The 22,639-nt window shown below is 39.4% G+C and overlaps 1 protein-coding gene across 2 annotated transcripts in view; it reads left to right on the top strand.

Annotated features, from left to right (window-relative positions):
- Positions 1-590: 590 nt before the first annotated feature.
- The window catches only part of LOC110534107 (zinc finger and BTB domain-containing protein 20), a 32,938-nt gene continuing 10,889 nt past the window's right edge, over positions 591-22,639 (top strand). Inside the window, exons 1-2 of one of the 2 annotated variants that reach the window (XM_090186882.1) lie at positions 591-991; positions 3,867-3,973. The gene's annotated coding sequence lies outside the window, so the exon portion shown is untranslated. Of the gene's footprint in view, positions 1,241-3,866; positions 3,974-22,639 lie in introns of both variants that reach the window. The other variant, XM_021618780.3, reaches the window with a different exon arrangement.

A 22,639-nucleotide genomic window follows, 5' to 3' on the forward strand; every position in this document is an offset into this window, starting at 1 on the left:
ACATCTCATGGTGTTGCCGGTAACGAAAAGCCCATGATGTTTAGAATATACAATAAACATTAACTTCAGCTTTAATTAAGGCTGATTATTCAAGTCTAGACATCAGACAAGCGCGCTCGCACACACACACCTGTCACTGTCTAGACAGGGAGGGGGCATGAAGGCCGGAGGGGGGTGTGGGGACTTGAAAGATCCACTATTGCTATATTTTATGCCAGTCAGAACATATCTGTGAACGCATTGGAGAACAAAACAATTTAATATTGCATTACTCAATCTGATTGGCCAGCTAAACCGTCAGCATTTTTTTAAAATCTTGGCTTGAGGTCAGCTAGGGACGTTAAAAAATAAATAAATGAGAAAATAGAAATGCGTAGAAAGTAAAAGACACGGCAGCCAATCTAGCTTGTTGGTACTAAAAATGATAGGCAGCAACGTCATCCAATATGAAGCTGCAAACCAATCGGTAGCAGTTACTGACAACGACTTTGTCCAATGCAAAGTACAGACACATGATAGACATAATTCTTCAATTGACTGCCCTTTTGATCAATGGAATATTGAAACTAGAGTTATTCTCTTTACATTATAAACCAAGCGTCATGATTCCAATATAGACCTATATAATTATATATATATATATATTTTTTTAATAAAAGCGTGTAAGAGGAAATTAACCCTTGATGACTTGAATGAAAATTATTTCCTTAAATAACATTCTGCGAAGACGTACATTCTGCATGGATGAACATTTCAAGACACAGAGAGTGGAATTTCATTAAAACTACGGTCTTCGGTTGTTCATATTGGATCAAACAACCCTGTCTGCGTAAGAGGACATGTACTATTTCGGAGCCACAATGCCATGGAGACAGTTTCACCGGCCCACTGCACTCCGTAGAGAGGGTGCACGGCTCAATGATTGGGGCAAAACCACGTTGACCGATTTATGTTCCAACCTACATCGCTCAAGAGAGGCTCTGTTCCAATCGTAAGTGAAAAGGCGTGCCTGTCCAAAATATTCAACGTATAGTTAAAAAATGGGAGGGCGCACTTGAACTCGTTGAAGTCCTTTATGAAGGTAGGCTGCAGCGTGTGTTTATTGATGAGATGAAAGAAGATGGAAGTGAGAAATGAAATAAAGTAAGGGAAAATATTAAACAATTCGAAGCCTTGCCGGGGAAAAACCGGGGAAGCTGTGAATCGCTGTCGCCATTGGAAAAAAAGCTTAGGAGAGCAGGTAAGAAATAGGAAAAGTGAGGGAAGGGGCTGGTGTTAAAACGGTCTATGTTAGGCTATTTATAAGAATATATTACAGTTATTCCCAATATATGATATATACTAAACTTAAGTAAGTGAAGTAAGTGAATCTTAAAACATACAGACAATTTTACGCTTAGTTCCATTGCCTCCATTTCTGGATTTCCCAACCAGATTTACAGCAGAATCGGTAAAACTTTATTTCCTTCCAGCATTCCAGAGCCTTATTGAATTAGACCGTAAATGCAGAATGATATATGATATTGTGGGGTCTATTGATTACAGATAGTATGGATTTACAATAGTCAGTTTACGTTACACCCGACAAAAAAGACGCTCTGCTCACTTTCATGACGTCCTAGGTTGCCCATCTGTCATTATTTTCAACATCAATGCTTATTTCCTTAGTTTTACTCCTTTCTATTCTGGACAGAGATATGAATTGTGTTGACTGTTCTACTTCGGACCGTCACGTTATTATGAAGGGGGCTCCATGGTTAAGACTGTATAACACAAATTAGACAACATAAGGATAATTTACAATGAACATCTGGAGTTTAGTGCATGCGGTGTGGTGCGTAAAGCGGAATAAACTGAGATATAAGGGTCAATCATTTGGGAATGAGAATGAGCAGGCATACAATTTAAAACCACTATGTTGTATCTCCGTCTGTTGGCTGTTTTCTCGGACTATGTCCAAATGTGTCCAGCCCCCTACCAAGTCAACACTTGTTGGACCGAACAATGGGCGAAATAGAACTAAAATTGCAATAAAGCCCTCAAATATTTTAGTTTGGCACATGCTGTACCTAAATTAAAATTGGGATGCAAGGTGTCAGACGTTTGTCAAATGAAATTATACATTAACATCTGCCTGACACAGAAAGGTAGCCGAGATATTCAGCCAATATCCTAGGCTAAAACTATGAAAGACACTGCGGATTTAGTTTCACCGATATAATAAAAACTGTCCATCTGTTCTGGATTTTGGTGCCATGTTTTACAAAATGAATGCCCTCTTTTATTGTCACGATCTTTGTTGCGCAATTCCAGCTATATTGACGTATATGACTGTATAGGAAATTAGAAGAATATCATATAGAAGAATATCATATAGAAATATGATATCATTAGGCATAGGTCTATAGTCCTATGGGAGACAGTCTGGTTAGTTTGATAAATGACGGCACAGGGGTGCTTGAAGCAGTGAATTGGCTCATCAAGATGTTAGTTTCTCCAACTTCAAACAGTTTCATTAGTTTTAACAATTTAATTGACGGTTGATTTGACAGTTGATCAGTGGGGCAAAACGTCCTATCCATCTCTCAAAGTTGTTGAGACTATTGCCTCTGCACCGCATGTTGGATGTCAGCACCAGACTTGGTCAACAAGGTTATGAGTAGCCACAGCCTATATAGTCTATTAGAATGAAACATTGTACAAATGTTGCAGGTTGAAGAGATTTATGGGTGAATAACAAACTTTATTGAATCAGTCAGAGATGGTTCACAATGTCCTTTTAGGATTATTACATTTTTAAATATAACTGTTTCGGTTTGGCTTGTTTCCCATTCACCCCCCTATAACAGTCTTCTAATGGTCATAGACTACTGTGGAGGCATGTCTGCCCTATATAGAATAGGCTTACTATATATAGCTGGAATATACCGGTAACTCCACAACAGAAACCTTGCTTGGCACTGTGAGTTGTAATGGATAACCAGCCGCACGTTTTTAAGCACATGTGCACTGGCTGCTGCAGGCATGAGTGTGTTGAGTTGCGCATCTTATCCTAAATGATCTCGTGAATCATAGGCTGTAGACATAATGAAGAATAGTGTTGAACTGTAGGATAGCAAACACGCATCGAAGAATCCATTTTTTTTTCTCCAAATGCCTGTTGACAAGTAGCCTACGTTTACTGATCAATACGCATCTTGATCTAAGATAAAACTCATAACTGAAATGCACATTATAAAGTTTATAGCCTACAAGTATGTTCCCTCCCATTTTTGATATCCATTTCCCTTTTTTTTTCCCCTGGTTTGATATGGAAAGTTTTCATTTAACACATCCACCATTGTAGTGATTGAGGCTGTATGCAGAGTGGGCCTATGCTATGATGGATGAAATTATAATTATTGTAATGAGTGCAGTATCACACATGAAGTATTGCAATTCAAGCCTGTTGGTTGGACATTTAGGCCTACTCTTTAGAGCGATTTTGGCATCCAACAGCCTTTTCTGCTCTTCGGTTTCAAGTTAAATCCAATTTTCTTACAGAGTTCATTCATTCAACCACAACACATAGTAAACAGGCCCAGTTGTCCATAATTGTCACATTTTCATTGTAATCACAATAATAGTGTAACTACATACACATCGTTACATAGTACTTACAACTATTACAACATATTTTCAGATTGTGAAAAAAAACCTCACTGGTTATTCAGGCTACAATTCAGAGGGGCAAGCAGAGTTGAAGGAGTTTGTTTGTTAACTATGTCTTACAACAACTCTTCATATGAGCAATCACAAAACAAATATTTTAAATGCAAAATGCCAAGTTTCGATTCATGATAATTGATTCAGTACTTTGTCCATAGCGATACGTCTGGATTGGCTCACGAAGACACTGCCAGGACATCAAATGTGATCTGTGATGTCATTGCAAGGTGGGGAGGTTTTGGAGGTGTCCAGTTTAAATTGAAAGGTAAGCCATGTGCCTATTTGTGCTCACAGAACAAAAGTTTGATGAAAATGTAATGGCATACCCTTCGGCTCTCAAGGGAACCACCTGATTGCTTTGTGTGGCTAATTCCATAATCATGCAATGGGTACCACATCTTGAATTGTAACTATCACAAAGCCAGAGGAAGACATTGTATTTGCCGTTTTAATATTGCTTCCTGTCCTCTTTTGCTCAAGCACATAGTAGAATGGTTTCAGCCTCCCAGTTTTTGTAGTTCCAGCTTCCAACCAACTTAGGCCTGCTGTTCAATCAAAGCTGCCCCCTATGCAAATACTGTAGTATGTTCTACAGTGTTAGCAAGCCCAGCTGTCAGCTCTCTGGCAAATGGTCACTAAAATATTGACATATTGAGACATTTGTAAATGCATCCTCTCCACAGAATGCATCCACAGAAGGCCTCCCTTTCTCTTCAACACAGCAAGCTTTTAAACTGAAGACGTAGAAAACTGTAAATTAGCTAAGCAACAGCTGTGTTGCTCTCATTTGCTGAATAAATCAGTAAGTGGCAAACTAATGCTCCCCGACACATTATGTAATGATATTTTAGCATTGGGCTATACTCAGAAACATATATTGGTGTGGTATCTAGGGCACAGATTACAATATTGTGCATTTTTTGAAAGCCCATTAAAGGCTTTTCAGGAGCACGCTGTAAGATGTCCTGCTGCTAATAGCTCCTTTTAGCCCAGAAATATATCCTGAAAATGTGACAAAGAGTTCACATTATTATGTCATGTCCTCTAGTCTACATGGGGGGGGGGGGCGGAGACGGACAAGCATAAGATATTCAGTAGTAATTGTCTGAGCATATATGTAACATGATTTAAGCTTAATAGTGCTATTGTGCCCAAATTGTGTAACAGATTTCTCTTACAGCTTTGAAAGGGATACTTCGAGATTTTGTTAATGAGGCTCTTTATCTACTTCCCCAGAGTCAGATGAACTCATTGATGCAATTTGTATGGCTCTGTGTTCAGTATGAAGGAAGTTAGAGCTAGCAGATACCCATAGACGTCCAGTCATTGTGCTAATGCTAGTTAGCATTGGTTCGTAAAAACAACTCTAACTTCCTTCATACTGGACACAGAGACATAAAAATGGTATCCACGAGATCATCATTGACAACATCTCAAAGTATCCATTTAAGGCCGAGCCTACACGCAGAAATGTGGCCACACTGCTACATATGAGTTTGTGGATTGTTTATATGAGTTGTAATTATTTGGAAATTCATATTTTAGTATTTGCTGTTTAACATACTTCAACCTTACTTTGCGTATTGTAGCGACCTAGGCATTAGAAACCATTCATCGACTACTGCCAAGGACATATGCCTAGTAGGCCAAGGAAGTATTGAGGCCATGGAAAGAAAGTTGAGGAGGGGTAGAGTGCAGTGCGCCTTCCATTGCTAAGTGTACCACAATCACTGCTAAGAGGTGGGTTCTCTTTTAATTATTCGTTTTGACATCCCATTCGTGGGATTCACCAGAATTTCCTAAGTAACTCGAAGAACCAATCATACATGTCTGTCGGAGACAGACAGGTCGAGTGGTGAAGAAGGAGCCCCTCCCCTGATATTAAAGAGCCACTCGCCTGACCTCTGATCATTCTCACTTCTTTTCCTCACAGAAGACTTCTACTTAGTTTTCTTCAGCACAACTTGATCTGTTTTCCTGCTTAACTGTTCACCGGTGTGCAGTCAAGGTTGCACCAACAAGCACAGGGTTATCAGATCTCATATTTTGTCCTGGGTGACTTTCCTGAAAGGATACTTTCTACTTCGGGTAAGAATTAGCTTCACCGCTTTTCTTCCTTCATCTCCTGTTCTAGCTAGTGTCACACGGCTAGCTACGGAGACTTGGCTAGCTTAGCTGCAAGGCTTAGCTGACCTGGCTTTCTCACCGCAAGGCTAGCTATCCTACCGACTAGGTTTTATACCTGCAATGGTAGAATTACTAGTTCGCTCTCTTGTTTAGTTTAACCCACTACCGGCTGTGACTAGATCGACCGTCCTGCTTATCAGTCGAGAAGCCATGCTTTTGTTCATCGCAAGACGAACATAGTGCTAGCTTCCTTTGGCTAACTTTGTGCTAATTAGCTAGGCTACTAGCCCACTTGGTGAACACTAGCTACGTTCACATTGTTATATGATTAGCTTCTCCGACCAGCACTGTGTTAACTAGCTAGGCTACTAGCCCACACCTGTATTTGGGGAGTTTCTCCCATTCTTTTCTGCTGATCCTCACAAGCTCTGTCTGGTTGGATGAGGAGCATCACTGCACAGCTATTTTAAGGTCTCTCCAGAGATGTTGGATCGGGTTCAAGTCGGGCTCTGGCTGGGCCACTAGTCAGAGACATGTCACAAACACCACTCCTGCGTTGTCTTGGCTGTGTGCTTAGGGTCGTTGTCCTGTTGGAAGGTGAACCTTCGTCCCAGTCTAAGGTCCTGAGCACTCTGGAGCAGGTTTTCATCAAGGATCTCTCTGTACTTTGTACTTTTCTGTACCATCGGGTTCTTGTTCACCTCCTTGACCAAGACTCTTCTCCCCCGATTGCGCAGTTTGGCCAGGCGGCCAGCTATAGGAAGAGGCTTGGTGGTTCCAAACTTATTCCACTTATTCCATTTTGGTACCCTTCCCCAGGTCTGTGCCTTGACACAATCCCGTCTCTGAGCTCTACGGACAATTCCTTTGACCTCATGGCTTGGTTTCTGCTCTGACAGGCACTGTCAACTGTGGGACCTTACAGTATATAGACAGGTTTGTGCCTTTCCAAATCATGTCAAATCAATTGAATGTACCACAGGTGGACTCCAATCAAATTGTAGAAACATCTCAAGGATAATCAGTGGAAACAGGATGCACCTGAGCTCTACAGACAATTCCTTTGACCTCATGGCTTGATTTCTGCTCTGACATGCACTGTCAACTGTGGGACCTTAGAGATAGGTTTGTGCCTTTCCAAATCATGTCAAATCAATTGAATTTACCACAGGTGGACTCCAATCAAGTTGTAGAAACATCTCAAGGATGATCAATGGAAACGGGATGCACCTGAGCTCAATTTCGAGTCTTAAAGCAAAGGGTCTGAATACTTATGTAGATTTTTTTACCTTTATTTAACTAGGCAAGTCAGTTAAGAACAAATTCTTATTTTAAATCAAGGCCTACCAGAAGGCAAAAGGCCTCCTGTGGGGACAGAACAGTGGGTTAACTGCCTTGTTCAGGGGCAGAACAACAGATTTTTACCTTGTCAGCTCGGGGATTCGATCCTGCAATCTTTCAGTTACTAGTCCAACGCTCTAACCACTAGGCTACCTGTAGGGATTGCTTTTTTTTCAATACATTTGCAAAAATTTCTAAAAACCTGTTTTCACTTTGTCATTATGGTGGAATTGTGTATACATTAATGAGAACATTTTTTCAATATTTTTTTTAAAGAAGACTGTAACGTAACAAAATGCACCGTATTCCCGGTTCTTTGATATTATCTCACCTAGGGTTGCACATTTTGGGGAATATTCAGAGGTGGAGTCTTTCCGTGGGAATTAACGGGAATACATGGGAATTAACGGGAATATATGGGAATTAATGGTAATATATGCAAATTAATACAATTTAAATGTAGATGTTTTTTGCATTGGATATGTTTACCATATCATATGGAGACAGAAATATAAACCTTTTACCTTATCATAAGTAGACATAATTGCAAATGGTTAAATCCTTCCAATAGAAATAAAAAAAAACATTTAGTTACGAATTGAACTTTAATTAAATTAGTTGACTCTTCACATGGGATGATTTCACTGAACAACAGAAGAAAGGGAATATTGAATTATCCCCAATGATCCATCGCATTTCCCAAAAACATTTTCAACATACATCTGTAAAATGATAGTCTAGAAACTAAAGCTTTGGCTGTCTCCCTCTCAGGCTTCTATGTCTTCTCCTTGGACCTCCTCAATGTCCACCTCTTGAACATCAGACTCTGAGGCCTCATCTTCACTGTCATTTTCCAACCTTGTTGAGGATGGCTCATTGTCAGGCTCAAAAAGCCTCAAATTTGGCCAGATGGCACCATCTGCAAGCAGAGTCTGAATATCAGACAGGATGGCATTGTCTCCCTCAATACATGCAATGGATACTGCTATAGGTTTCAGGAGTTTCAGGCTGCTTACCACTCTCTCCCAAAATATATCATCCAGGAGGATCCTCTTGATGGGGCTGTCCATTTCGGCAGACTGTGAAATCGCCATTTCTTGGGAGAGACTCCTTCCCCTCCAGGAGACTGTCACACATTATGACAACATCACCCCCAACGGGTGTTGCTGGCAGCTTCAATGTGGTGCTCTTATTCTTCTCACTTTGCTTGGTGAGGTAGATTTCTGCTATAACTTGATGACCCTTCACATACCTAACCATTTCCTTGGCTCTCTTGTAGAGTGTATCCCTTTCAACTGTACATGTGATGGAAGAATGCACTGTGCATGCAGAGGGTTGCAATTCCATTGAATTGGGGAAAGTTTAACCAAAATATGCCACAAGATCTAGAATTGCCTTATGTGTATCCCTCCAAAAAGATTCACTGTTATAAGCTAACTTTTTTTGATAAATTTAAGAAAAATTCCCGGGCTTAACTTCCCATGGAAAAGTTTTCCGGAAAGTTTCCGACCCTTTGCAACCCTAATCTTACCACATTCTCATACTCGCAAGAATGTGAGGAAGTTTGGCATGCTTGAGAATGATCAGAGGGCAGGATCTTTAGTATGAGGGGAGGGTCTCACTCATTCGCCACTCTCTCACAGACAAACAGTGCATTCGGAAAGTATTCAGACCCCTTGACTTTTTCCACATTTTGTTACATTACAGCCTTATTATAAAATGGATACACGTTTCCTCCCCCTCATCAATCTGCACACAATACCACATCATTACAAAGTGAAAACAGGCTTTTAGGAATGTTTGCAAATTTATATAAAAAAACAAAAACAGAAATACCTTATTTACATATGTATTCAGACTCTTTGCTATGACACTCAAAATTGCATCCTGTTTCCATTGATCATCCTTGAGATGTTTCTGCAAGTTGACTGGAGTCCACCTGTGGTACATTCAATTGATTGAACATGATTTGGAAAGGCACACACTTGGAAAGGCACACACATTCACAGTTGACAGTGAATGTTAGAGCAAAAACCAAGCCATGAAGTGGAGGAAATTTTCCGTAGCGCTCCGAGACAGGATTCTGTCGAGGCACAGATCTGGGGAAGAGTACCAAAACAGTTCTACAACGTTGAAGGTCCCCAAGAACACAATGGTCTCTATCATTCTTAAATGGAAGCAGTTTGGAACCACTAAGACTCTTCCTAGAGCTGGCTGCCGGTCCAAACTGAGCAATCGGTAGAGAAGGGCTTTGGTCAGGGAGGTGATCAAGAACCATATGGTCACTCTGACAGAGCTCAAGAGTTCCCCTGTGGAGATGGGAGAACCTTCCAGAAGGACAACCATCTTTGCAGCACTCCACCAATCAGGCCATTATGGTAGAGTGGCCAGACGGAAGCCACTCCTCAGTAAAAGGCACATGACAGCCTGCACCTAAAAGACTCTCAGACTATGAAAAACAAAATTCTCTGCTCTGATGAAACCAAGATTGAACTCTTTGGCCCGAATGCCAAGCATAACATCTGTAGGAAACCTGGCACAATCCCTATGGTGAAGCATAGTGGTGGCAGCATTATGCTGTGGGGATGTTTTTCAGCAGCAGGGACTGGGAGACTAGTCAGGATCGAGGGAAAGATGAACGGAGCAACGTACAGCGAGATCCTTGATGAAAACCTGCTCCAGCGCGCTCAGGACCTCAGACTGGGGGAGAATGTTAACCTTCCAACATGACAATGACCGCAAGCACACAGCCAAGACAACGCACTAGTGCCTTCGGGACAAGTCTCTGAATATCCTTGAGTGGCCCAGCCAGAGCCCGGACTTGAACCCAATCGAACATCTCTGGAGAGACCTGAAAATAGCTGTGCATCGACTCTACTCATCCAACCTGACAGAGCTTGGGAGGATCACAGAGAAGAATGGGAGAAACTCCACAAATACAGTTGTGCCAAGCTTGTAGCGTCATACCAAAGAAGACTTGAGGCTGTTATCGCTGCCTAAGGTGCTTCAACAAAGTACTGATTAAATGTGATATTTCTGTTTATAATTGTTTATACATTTGTAAAAATGTATAAAAAATGTTTTTTCCTTTGTCATTATGGGGTATTGTGTGTAGATTGACGAGGGGGGAAAACAATTTCATTCATTTTAGAATAAGGCTGTAACAACAAAATGTGGAAAAAGTCAAGGGTTCTGAATATTTTCCCAATACGCTGTATTGCATTGGTTCTTCAAGCTACTTAGGAGAATCTCACAAATCTCACAAAAGTCGAAAACAAATAATTAAGAGAACCCACTTAACAGTGATTGTACTACAGAGAACTGGGGTTACGCAAGTAACCTTAAGTTACCCTATTATCAGATGAAGAAGAGTTGTTAACACATTTTACTACCAAAATAATTTACAGTGTCAAACCACAATGATATTGATCACTAGGCTATATTGTTTATTTGATAAACTATCAAACTTCACAATAGTGATACGCTTGAAAACGACCAAACTCTGGCAGCTGACTCACAAGTTGGAGAGCACGCTATCTGAGCAGATCACTGGATAGTGTTAACATTCTTGCCCAGTGACAGTCACTTTTGACTTGTGAAATATGCATATAACTCAAGTAATGCTTGAGATGGCAAACCCGACTGGTTCACCAGGGCTATGTTTTAGCACAAAGGTACACAGTGTATGCTTATAGGCCTACCTCTAATAGTCATGAACTGTGTGAATAGATTGCCACTCCCTTTCCAATGTTTAGATTGCAGTTATTAAAAAAAAAGAACCAAAAGTCCAACAGGAAACTTTGTTGAAACGCTTTTCTATATGGTGTCAAGCAGTAGGCCTATATTATCTCTCGTGTCTAGGCTTATTTTGTTGACAGTACAATGTAAGTCAGTTTTCTGTGCCAGATCTAACATGACTACTTCTTACAATGTAGAGTGAATCAGCTTGATCGTCAGATAATAAGGCTGAATTACAATCAAACCCACACCGCAGCCAAGGGGCACAATGGAAAATAATATTGTTACCATGTTTATGTATTTGGGATTTATTAGACAATGTTTGAGTTAAATAAAGTGAAACAAAGCCATTATTATTCAAACCATGCATTTTTCTCAGCACATTCAAAAGAAAATACCTCCGTGGGGGTATGATGGAGTAGAACAAGTAAGCACTAACACATATTTAGTGAACTTTATGGTAGATTGCCATCGATCTAAGGACTTTGTAACCTACAGTAGTTTATTGTTTTAGAATCTCTTTTAGCCTTTACGGTAGTGTCTGTATGTTCTTGCTGTGCTGTTCTTGAGTTCCTTAAAAACTGATTTGATTTAGGCAAAAGACATGGTCATGTAATTAATTTTTTCTCCGTCTTACTCTTTAAGCACATCCACGAGGACTCGGGCATTTCACTGATGTGAGAAATGTATCTTGGATTCTAATAGGGAAGTTGTATGTTTGCCAAGGTGCATGTGTGTCCTCAGCTAACCCCGCCAACCATATGGTTTTCTACAAGTCATGGTGAGATCACTGTGTGTTCAAAAGGGAAAGTTTCTGAAGATGTTTTTTTAGAAAATAAATAAAATGGTTTCTTCAGGAAAATGTGTGGATTATCCCATCGTAAGTTTAGACCTGTATTCTACTTGTTTACACCTAGACCTCCTGAAAAGCCTTTTAGACCCCATGCTAGTGAACAACACTTGTAGCCAAAGCTGTAAGACGGACTATATCCCATAAAAAAACACACAGTGACATTGGTGTGCAATGGAAAAACCGGAGACGTGTAATCTGCACAACAGCATTTGTGTTATAAAACCAGAGTTGACCCACAAAGTAAATGCTACTTGGACTTTCCACACCTTGTTACTTTTTATTAATAGGGTAGCAATTATTTTTCAGGAAATAGTTGGCAGTCATATCTTTAGATGTTTTGCTTTGCCGATGAAAACAGTTAGGCCCTATTTCTTTTATGAAATGATTTTGGTTTATGCACAAACAAATCTATTTTTGCTTTATGAATATCCACTGAAGAAACAGACACTCCGCTTTTGCATTCTTTCTCTAGCCGAACACTTGCATGAAATGGATCAGGATTGTCAAATGATACTCATAATATACTCTTTACATAAGCTAGCTTCTCAGTATTATTTTTAGAAAGTGTGCTGACTGATTCAGAGTATTTAACAGCTAGGTAGCGAACTTTTTTTTTAGATAGATTGTGGCAAGTGTGCTTTCTTGTAGGGGTAAGAGAAAACAGGTCACAATGGGGATATGACCTAGTGATCCAGACACATTGTTATTCTTCTTTCAAGAATTTCTCAGAATTTCTGCTCTCTACTTGCTTTTACATGTTGCAGCAGCTTGCATGTCAAGCATAGTAAAACTAGCTTGTCTCACGTGTTGTTTAATCTCTGTTCAATTGTTATACTGTGTGAGATAATACATGACTGTAACCTATGTTCATGCAAGCTTTTTTGGTCTACTGCAGGCCATTTTACATTCTAAAGGACAATTATCAAGGTATCACAATCACATTTTGACAAATTAAATATTTGCTAGAATGACTTGTACATTCTAGCAACATTGCTGGTCAAGGTTTTTATTTGATTTGTCCTCGTACCATCTGTGTCTGCAACAGCCTTACACATTAGCCAGTAGTTGTGCAAATGATTGTTTTGTCCAAAGCCTAAATTGTGCCGTCAAAGAGGATATAGTTCACTCAAACGTATTGTCATGGAATGTATTGATTTAAGAAATATATTTTATGTAATCTTGTGAAGACGATAGCAGGCGTTTACCTATTTCATGATTTGGTTGTTGCACTTTCCTTGACAACGTTTCTGTTGAGCAACAACAAAATATTTGTTATCACGATTAGCTGACATAGCTCTTATTTCATTTTTTTAAGAGTCCCTCTGTCATTACAAATTGAAATATTGAGACAATGCCAAATGGTTTATGGTTTTAATGGATTACTAAACTTTTAATACAACACCGTAGTCGTCACAGTTCACTCTAGCCTAAATCACATTGCTATTATTTTCTGAAACAGGAAAAACAACAGCGAGCTTCTGGCCCGTTGCTTCATTCTTGTGAAATGGCTGGCTTTCTTAACTAGTTCTCCTTGCAACACCGTTATTAATCTATGGGTCAAGTTTATAAAGACCTTATATTTTCAGGTTGGCAGTTTGCGTCTACCCCTTCTGGATTAACAACAAACAATACTTTGTGTAAGTGTTTGTGTGTGTGTGTGTGTGTGTGTGTGTGTGTGAGAGAGAGTGTGTTTGAAATGTTCTCTATCTCTGATGCAATGTGTAAGTTTTTGTAGCTAGTTACAGTAGCTGGATGAGAAGCTGGCCAGCAGGCCATTGGCACCGAAGTAAGATGAGTCTGCCAGCATAACTATTATAGAGAGGTCAAAGGTTATAAGAGCTAACAAGACACAATATGACTGTATCTTTTATACAACATACCCTTATTCAGAAGTCTGTGTTGAGTTTGGCTTTGGAGTGTGGTATGGTATAAAGCAATGACAGAACGCTTTGTTTGTAAAATCTATGACTGTTTTTTTCAGAGATTCCTTATTACATTCTATAGGTCAAGTGTTTATACTGTTTCTCTTGAATTAAATATTTTTCTTCCTTTTTTTCTTCTTCCAAATGTGGCAGTTGCCATGGACACCTGCTGTGCCAAAATAATGAGACTGCAATTGTGCAAATATCTGCTTCAGGGTTAAAGCATTTTAAAGACGGTCACATGAGTGGTCAAATGTTTTTTTTTCTGAATGGCTTTGTGAAACACGAAACCCACTGAAATGCATATCAAAAGGCAACCAAGCCCGAGATTCAAACAGCATCCTGATATTGACTGCTTTTACAAGTACTGTTTGTAGTCTACTGCAAGATGAACTTGATCAATGGTTTGAGAATAATTTATGGTTGAGCCTCAACTTTGTTTTGAGTTCCTGTCTTGATTAATGTTAAGATATTCAAGATACTTTAGCCATTTGTACAGATGTAGGATTTTGAGCCAGTTTGAAATAATCCTGCAGCAACAGAAAATGTGAATTATTATTATTATGTTATAATTAATGGGCATTTTTGTAGGCGTTGATACATTTTTCATGAGGGAAAATCCAGTCTGAAATTTCTTTAGAAGCCTTTTTAAACCTCAAATCCAAGTTTTAAATTGTTCTCCTGCAACAGGGTGATCCAATTTAAATCCTACATCTGTAAGTATTTATGATAAACATCATGAATGCTAAGTAAATCATGCTAGGAATTAAGTAGAAGGGGTGTTGGCTGGGAGTTCTTGACATGCAATGAATTAAGTGAACAAGTTGTTCAGCCAATTTTTTTTGTTGTTGCTATAGTTAGTTAGTGCTATAGTTAGTGTTAGTGCTATAGTTAGTTAGTGCTATAGTTAGTGTTAGTGCTATAGTTAGTGTTAGTGCTATAGTTAGTTTTAGTGCTGTAGATAGTTAGTGCTATAGTTAGTGTTAGTGCTATAGTTAGTGTTAGTGCTTTAGTTAGTTAGTGCTATAGTTAGTGTTAGTGCTATAGTTAGTTAGTGCTATAGTTAGTGTTAGTGCTATAGTTAGTTAGTGCTATAGTTAGTGTTAGTGCTTTAGTTAGTTAGTGCTATAGTTAGTGTTAGTGCTATAGTTAGAGTTAGTGCTATAGTTAGTTAGTGCTATAGTTAGTTAGTGTTAGTGCTATAGTTAGAGTTAGTGCTATAGTTAGTTAGTGCTATAGTTAGTGTTAGTGCTATAGTTAGAGTTAGTGCTATAGTTAGTTAGTGCTATAGTTAGTTAGTGCTATAGTTAGTGTTAGTGCTTTAGTTAGTTAGCGCTATAGTTAGTGTTAGTGCTATAGTTAGAGTTAGTGCTATAGTTAGTTAGTGCTATAGTTAGTTAGTGTTAGTGCTATAGTTAGAGTTAGTGCTATAGTTAGTTAGTGCTATAGTTAGTGTTAGTGCTGTAGTTAGAGTTAGTGCTATAGTTAGTTAGTGCTATAGTTAAGTGTTAGTGCTATAGTTAGTGTTAGTGCTATAGTTAGTTAGTGCTATAGTTAGAGTTAGTGCTATAGTTAGTTAGTGCTATAGTTAGTTAGTGCTATAGTTAGTGTTAGTGCTTTAGTTAGTTAGCGCTATAGTTAGTGTTAGTGCTATAGTTAGTTAGTGCTATAGTTAGTTAGTGCTATAGTTAGTGTTAGTGCTATAGTTAGAGTTAGTGCTGTAGTTAGTTAGTGCTATAGTTAGTTAGTGTTAGTGCTATAGTTAGTGTTAGTGCTATAGTTAGTTAGTGCTATAGTTAGTGTTAGTGCTTTAGTTAGTTAGTGCTATAGTTAGTGTTAGTGCTATAGTTAGTGTTAGTGCTATAGTTAGTTAGTGCTATAGTTAGTTAGTGCTTTAGTTAGTTAGTGCTATAGTTAGTGTTAGTGCTATAGTTAGTGTTAGTGCTTTAGTTAGTTAGTGCTATAGTTAGTGTTAGTGCTATAGTTAGTGTTAGTGCTTTAGTTAGTTAGTGATGGCATAATTGCCTCAAACTTTGATGAATTGTTACCTCATTGCATGTTTTCAAGTAGCTCTATTCTTTACTTTTGTTATCTCAAGATCACAGGAAACTGTGTCATGTTCTGGTCACGTAATACATTTCTCGTAATCTCAAGAAACGTCTTGTGTGCCTACACCAACGTCACACTCATTACCAAGACGCTGGACTGTTAGCATTTCCCATAGGAAAACATGTCCTAATAGATTCAGTAGTGCCATCGAAAGAAAAAGAACGAGGAAAAACTGCCTTAGCAAAGCATCTGGGCGCTCGGGGGGTTTCCCCCCGCTCTGAAAACGTTACTTTCCTCACAATGATGGTATTCATATATGACAAACCCAATCTACATCTTTGGCAATGTTTGATCGAAGGACTTGAGCTCTATGAGCTCACCCACAAACCCCGGCCCAGCTACTGATCTCCTGGTATACCACAACGCAACAGTTTTTCCCATTACGGCTAATGCTAATGAGTCGATTCTATTGGTTTTACACCCTATTTGGCTACCTTGCATACTTGCATAACTCAGCAAGTCTCAGAAGAAGGTTCACAAAATGTTTACAGAAGAATGCAAATATACAGACCCTTATTTTGTCATGTTTCAAATAAAAATAAAAAACTGAAGTACAATGGTTGAACAGACCATAATGTTCCCATTACACTGTGTGTAGGCTACTTGCAAATAAGCACACAGCGTAAGCTGTAGTCCATTTCAATCATTTTTTATTTCACCTTTATTTAACCAGGCAAGTCAGTTATGAACAAATTCTTATTTTCAATGACGGCCTAGGAACAGTGGCTTAACTGCTTTGTTGAGGGGCAGAATTACAGATTTGTACCTTGTCAGCTCGAGGGATTCGATCTAGCAACCTTTGCAATTACTGGCCCAATGCTCTAACCACTAGGCTACCTGCTGCCCCGATCGTTCTACCTATCATAAAGTGTTCCCATATTTCCAGCTCATTCTGGAGATTTTTTAAATTATTTTTTTTAAAAGCAATGCAGGCTACAGTTATGTCACAACCGACAACAACAAGCTTTTAACGCAACATCCCCTCTAATGTATTTGTTATAGATTGTTGCATAACGTTCAGTAGTGCTTTCATAACAATTCTGAGATGGTATGGCAACAGTGCTCTTACAGTCCCTAACCTAACATTTTGCTCTCATTTTACTGGAACCACAATGAGTAATTTCAACAGCCTGAGCCTGAAATGTAACCACTGTCAAATTCATCGATATGGATACAAGGACTGATCGTTTGATCATTTTTAAACATACATTTTTTTTTTAAGCTTATACATTGTTGGCAAAAACTCAAATGACCCCAAAACATTAAGAATGGAGAGAACTTAGATTTAGAACAGGGCAATGTTTATCATCTTATGTATCATTCATGAACTCATTCTGATGTGTTGAGTGGTGGTATTGCTTTGACTTCAATGGCCTGTAGTATTGGCACGTACCAATTACTGTACCTTTTTTAGAAACATGCCCACAGCGCATGCTTCAGCTTCGTTAAGTCCCACACATGTTTTGAAAATGAGAAAAAAAGCTAGTAAGGAGTGTAGACAACTCAGCACATCACGTCATGACAACGTGACCTTCTTTTTTTTTGTTGTTGGAGGGATTTTTAGATATTTGTAGCAGTGTGTAGGTGTTTTGTTAATGTTGATTTTCAAACGTGACGGATTTTCTGCCAACAAAGTTTCATTAGCAGAACAAAGGATAAATCTATTAAAACCTGAGATTGAGCTTCCAGTCATTCTACTAAAGAGTGTTTGTGCATTTTGGGTGCATTAAGCATGTTATCAGGTCATTTGTGTGTTTATACTTAATAGCACAAGGGTTTGATTTTAAACCACTCAACTGTAATAAGAGATGTAGTCCTGTATATTGCTCATTAATTGAATTACCCAACAGAATGTTGATGGGAGAGAACTGAACAATCAATTGGCCAATAATGTATTCAGATCAGAGTGTCATTTGCAGTATTGTTCCATTTACCTTGTGTTTATTTATGCCGTATCCAGATTTAGTATACTTTTTGGTGAATTTATGTGCAATGTAGCTCCTTACTGTGAATGAATAGATGTGACCTATGTGTATTTGGTTATTCATGTTAGTCAAACAATTTAGAAAATTGTGTGAAATTATAGAAATGCCTGGATGAAACCGTATGGCAGCTGCTATTGGGTTTGATGTCTGTCTGACCAATACCTTAGTTTACATAAACAATACCGTGACAGGAAACAAATTAGGTTTGAATGACTTGAATTAGGTTTTCCACTCATGACATTTGTGTTTATAATTATTTTGTCCGGTGTAAAAAAATATATATATTTTTTTGCAATATCGTCAGTGTGCAAATACTATACAATTGTTGAACGGACCCATTGTCTTCGGCTTTATTTTCGGCACGGCGGTATGAATTACATGGCGATGAAATGGTTGAACCAGATTGATAGTACTCAGGTGCAACAACAAAAAAGAAGCAAAACACTACGTGCTGGCACTAATGGATAATAGCTATTAGCAGTAAATAAAATCAGAATAGGTCGGAATATTCTTGTGAATGGCACAGTATGCACAACACAATAAACATCCCAGATTATTCATCGCCCAAGGAAGCAAATGGGTTGGTTCATTTCCATGAAAACCCCTCGCCCCCCCCCCCCCCCCCCCCCCAATGTAGGCTCACATGTATCAAGGAGAAAATATACGCTTGTTGTGTGTATTGAAGTCACATTTGCATATTCAAGATGTATATTATTCACATGGCTGACATCGTCTCCTTTCACAAACCCGCCTCTCATCTCTGTCCTCAACCCCATCCCCCACCTTTTCATTTCCCCCCCCCTAGATGAAACTGATTTCCAAATTCAGCACAGTATTTGTCATGAGGTTGCCAACTAGTTAAAGCAGCTCTGATTAACCTGAAGTCAGACTGGGGATGCTGCTCTCTTCAAACCTTTTGTTTTCTTTCCCTGTGGTCCCTTGTTGTGGCAGTAGGGCATGGCACTGGCAGTCTGGAGCATTGTGTCTGATTTCTAGCAGACGAACTGACCTCTGGGGACTTATTGACAGCTAACTACAGAGGGAAACAGTGCAGGGAGAGAGAGATAGAGAGAGAGAAAGGGAGAGCTGTGGGGAAGATCGATATCAGACAAATAAATGCATTTTTGTTTTTAAGAACATATTTCGCAAGTATAGTTGGATTCTCCCTGAACGGGGATGAAAAGAAAAAGCTACAGATTTTGGCAGAGGCATAATGAGTGAAAGAAAATGGCTGCCTCCAAAAAGGATCTAATTAATTTTGAAGGATCATCAGCCCCTTTCGTCCAAGGCAGGGGAGGGATGAGGGAAGGAGGCAGTGATACAGACCCCTGGACTGATTAGCATTCACTGCAGGTAGGAGCTGGCTGCTGCTCACCCACTGTGTCACAGCTAAAATGGAATCACTGTTGTGAGTGACAGTCTGAGCAGCTGAAGCCTTTGTTGCCCGTATTCACCTCACTTCACCCCTCAGGCAGGTGGCTTTACATGTCTAGATTGCAACTGAAGCCAGGGAGGAAATGTATATGCTCGTCTTGTCTAAATCTAGCCATGCAGAGGCCTTTGTCATCAGGTCATCATAGAATGTCCCTGACCGCACTATTACACCTGCATTGGCTGGCTTATTGTAAACTAGTGTAATTTCCCTCATGATTTCAGCACTTTGTCACTTTTCCAAAGCACTATGGTGAGAATAGAAAAGGGCCGCTTTATGTGCTTTCAAATGTGAGTGAGTGAGAGAGTGAGTGCATACCGTGTGTGCGCTTGCATGCGTGCATGATGATATGTACATTTTATGACTCTCCTTAATATAGAATGTACTATTGTACTTGAATTCAAATTCATACTGAGATATTTACCACAAATGATCTGATAGTAGGAATAGGAAGGTCTGACGTTTAGTCAGTGTTGGGCAATGGGCATACTGGATAGGCAATAGAGAAGTCAAAGAGTGACTACTGTCCTGGCAAGTGTGCTTCCACATTCAACTTCATCAGGGGTCCGCAAGTGTAGCTGCTGGGACCTTATTGTGATTGTATGGATTATAAGGGGTCACTAGACAATTGAGGATGTCCTATTGGTATTGGTGTGTTTCAGCTGTTGCCATGCATCACTCAACATCTTTTCAGCTGCATAGCAATGGCTTGAGACTTGGTTCATGGCTTCAGGCTTGGTTCATATGGCTTCAGACTGACTTGGTTCATGGCTTCAGACTTGGTTCATGGCTTCAGACTTGGTTCATGGCTTCAGGCTTGGTTCATGGCTTCAGACTTGGTTCATGGCTTCAGACTTGGTTCATGGCTTCAGACTTGGTTCAGGGCTTCAGACTTGGTTCAGGGCTTCAGACTTGGTTCAGGGCATCATTGGAAGGTCTTTTGCAAAGTCCCTATATCCAAATAATATGGCTGCCATGAGAGAATCATCAACATCTTAGCTGTGATTTTAACACAAAAAAATGGCCATATTGTGTCTGAGCAATTGAATTATGATGTAATTTCTTGGATGGCTTAGTTGGCGAGGCTATCCAAGCTCGTTTCCTTTGAGCTGTTTGACCTAAAACCCTGTGATTTAGTACAAAGCAATGGCTTGTTATGGAACCATGGTGCCATTTTGTCCAACATAGAAAACAAACAACACAAGCTCACAGCTTTATTTACTGTGCCGCAAACTATAATTCAGTAAGACAATGGAGGTAAACATTATTAATGTTGTGGCACACAGCTATCGACTTAGAGGTGATGTTGCATGTCAATCTGCTGTACTGTAACCACCACAGGCATTTGGTTGTTAGGAAACAGGTTAATGAGGTCCACATGTATTCAGTAAAGTAATATTTTCAAGGAAATTAAATCTTAATTAAGCCTACTATCTCTCTATTTCTTTCAAACATCACACTAACAATCCTACTCCAAACCATGCCTTCTAAAATAAAAAATGATAAAATAATGACTCTGTTCTGTAAAAAAAAAAAAAGTGTTATCTAGGATCTAAAAAGGTTCTTCAGCTGTCCCCGTTGGAGAACAGGATAACCCTTTAAAGAACCCTATTTGGTTCCAGGTACAACCCTTTTGGTTTCAGGAAGAACCTTTTTGGTTTCCTTGTAGAACCCTTTACCCGGAAGGTGTCCACAAGGAACGCAAAAGAGTTCTACCTGGAACCGAAATAGGTTCTCCTTACTATGGGGACACCCGAAGAACCCTTTTTGTACCCCTTTTTTGTGTTTTAACTAGTCGGGCATCACATTGTGTTCTCTTGGTTTATGATATTTTACTGTATGTCAATTTCATTGTTTTTCCCAAAGGTTGTCTTTGACTGCTGCTGTGCATCTACAAATCAGTGTTTAATTCTGTTCATCTGGCTGGTCTGCCAGGGGCATGGGCCTACTAATACAATGGAAAGTATGCAAGGATAAATAAAGCCCCCTTTTTTTTTTTTGAAAAATAAATATCTCAGCTCAGAGCAGACTGGGTAAGATAACCAAAAGCAGGAAATAAAATCGGATGAAAAGATAAATTACATAAAGTATTTATGGAGACAATTCCGTATTCATTGCCGTCACATGTTATGTCTTCTTTGTCTGTTGCGGTCAGGAACGGAAGTTAATACAAGTTGTGTAACTTGATGCGAGGACATTTTCCCAGTCAAATAAATGTAAGGATGGTTGGCGCCTTAGAATATTAAAACTGTTGTTGGTTACCCACATACACATCTACTGAAATGTAAGGGTTTTAATCAAGCTCAGTGCTTAACATAATACTCCTACTGTATACTGTATGATCCTATTCATGAAGACCATTCAGCAAAATAGATTGCAATAGATGAAGGACACGTATGGACAGAAATATTATGACATTTTTTGAATGGGAAGACATTGACACATTTGGCTGAGTTGACGAGAATACATTTGCCTGTGTTGTACTATAAGCATATCAGTCGCAGCATCTAAACAAGAAGACCACAACAGAACGGTTCAAATGAAATATGAGTATTTATTTATCCCTCAGCAAACTTCATGATATGAATAGGTTTATTTTGAGTTTGACATATGGACATTTCCACCATTCTGTGAACAGTAAAAACCCGAGGAGGCATAAACTGGCCGTAGTTGGACTCTTACAGTTTGTGGTCGTGCACATAGAGCATGATCCAAAATGATTGACACCCTTGATAAAAGATGAGCAGAAATGACTGTATAAAATAAATAATTGAAACACTGAGCTATATTGTATGGTCAAATGTGTTTCTGCTAACAATGTCTCTAAACGCTAGGGGTCATGTTATTTATTTTTGTGTCACCCAACAAATGTACATCCCTCGAGTTGGCACTTGGATTGGAACCAGTGCTTTGGTCGGATGACATGAAAATAAAGGGCTTTGGCCACTAACACCAGTGGTGGGTTTGGCGTCCAAATGAGAATTTATGAGCAGAAAAGAACCCCCATACCTGTAAAATATGGGGGTGGATCCTTGATGTTACGGTCAATGGCATCATGAACTTTACCCAGTACGTGGACATTTTAGCCCAAAAAAACTGGTTGCCTCTGCTAGGAGGCTGAAACGTGGCCACAAGTGGATTCACAAAGAAATGCTTAATTTGGCCACAAAATCAACATTTTGCAATGGCCATTTTAGTCTCCAGACTTGAACCCCAATGAAAACCTATGTTTTGAATTGAAGAGGGAAATCCCTAAGCGCAGACGAAGGAGAACAAGGATCTGGAAAGATTCTGTATGGAGGAATTGTCTATGATCCCACTCAATGTGACCAATGCGTTCTCTTTTAGAAAAAGGCTCAGTGTCGTTATCCTCGCAAGGTGAGCTATTGAAAGGTATGGAAAACAGCAGCGTCAATCATTTTGA

Source organism: Oncorhynchus mykiss, chromosome 10, assembly GCF_057628025.1.
Source record: "Oncorhynchus mykiss isolate SJ-2025 chromosome 10, ASM5762802v1, whole genome shotgun sequence".
Lineage (NCBI taxonomy): Eukaryota > Metazoa > Chordata > Actinopteri > Salmoniformes > Salmonidae > Oncorhynchus > Oncorhynchus mykiss.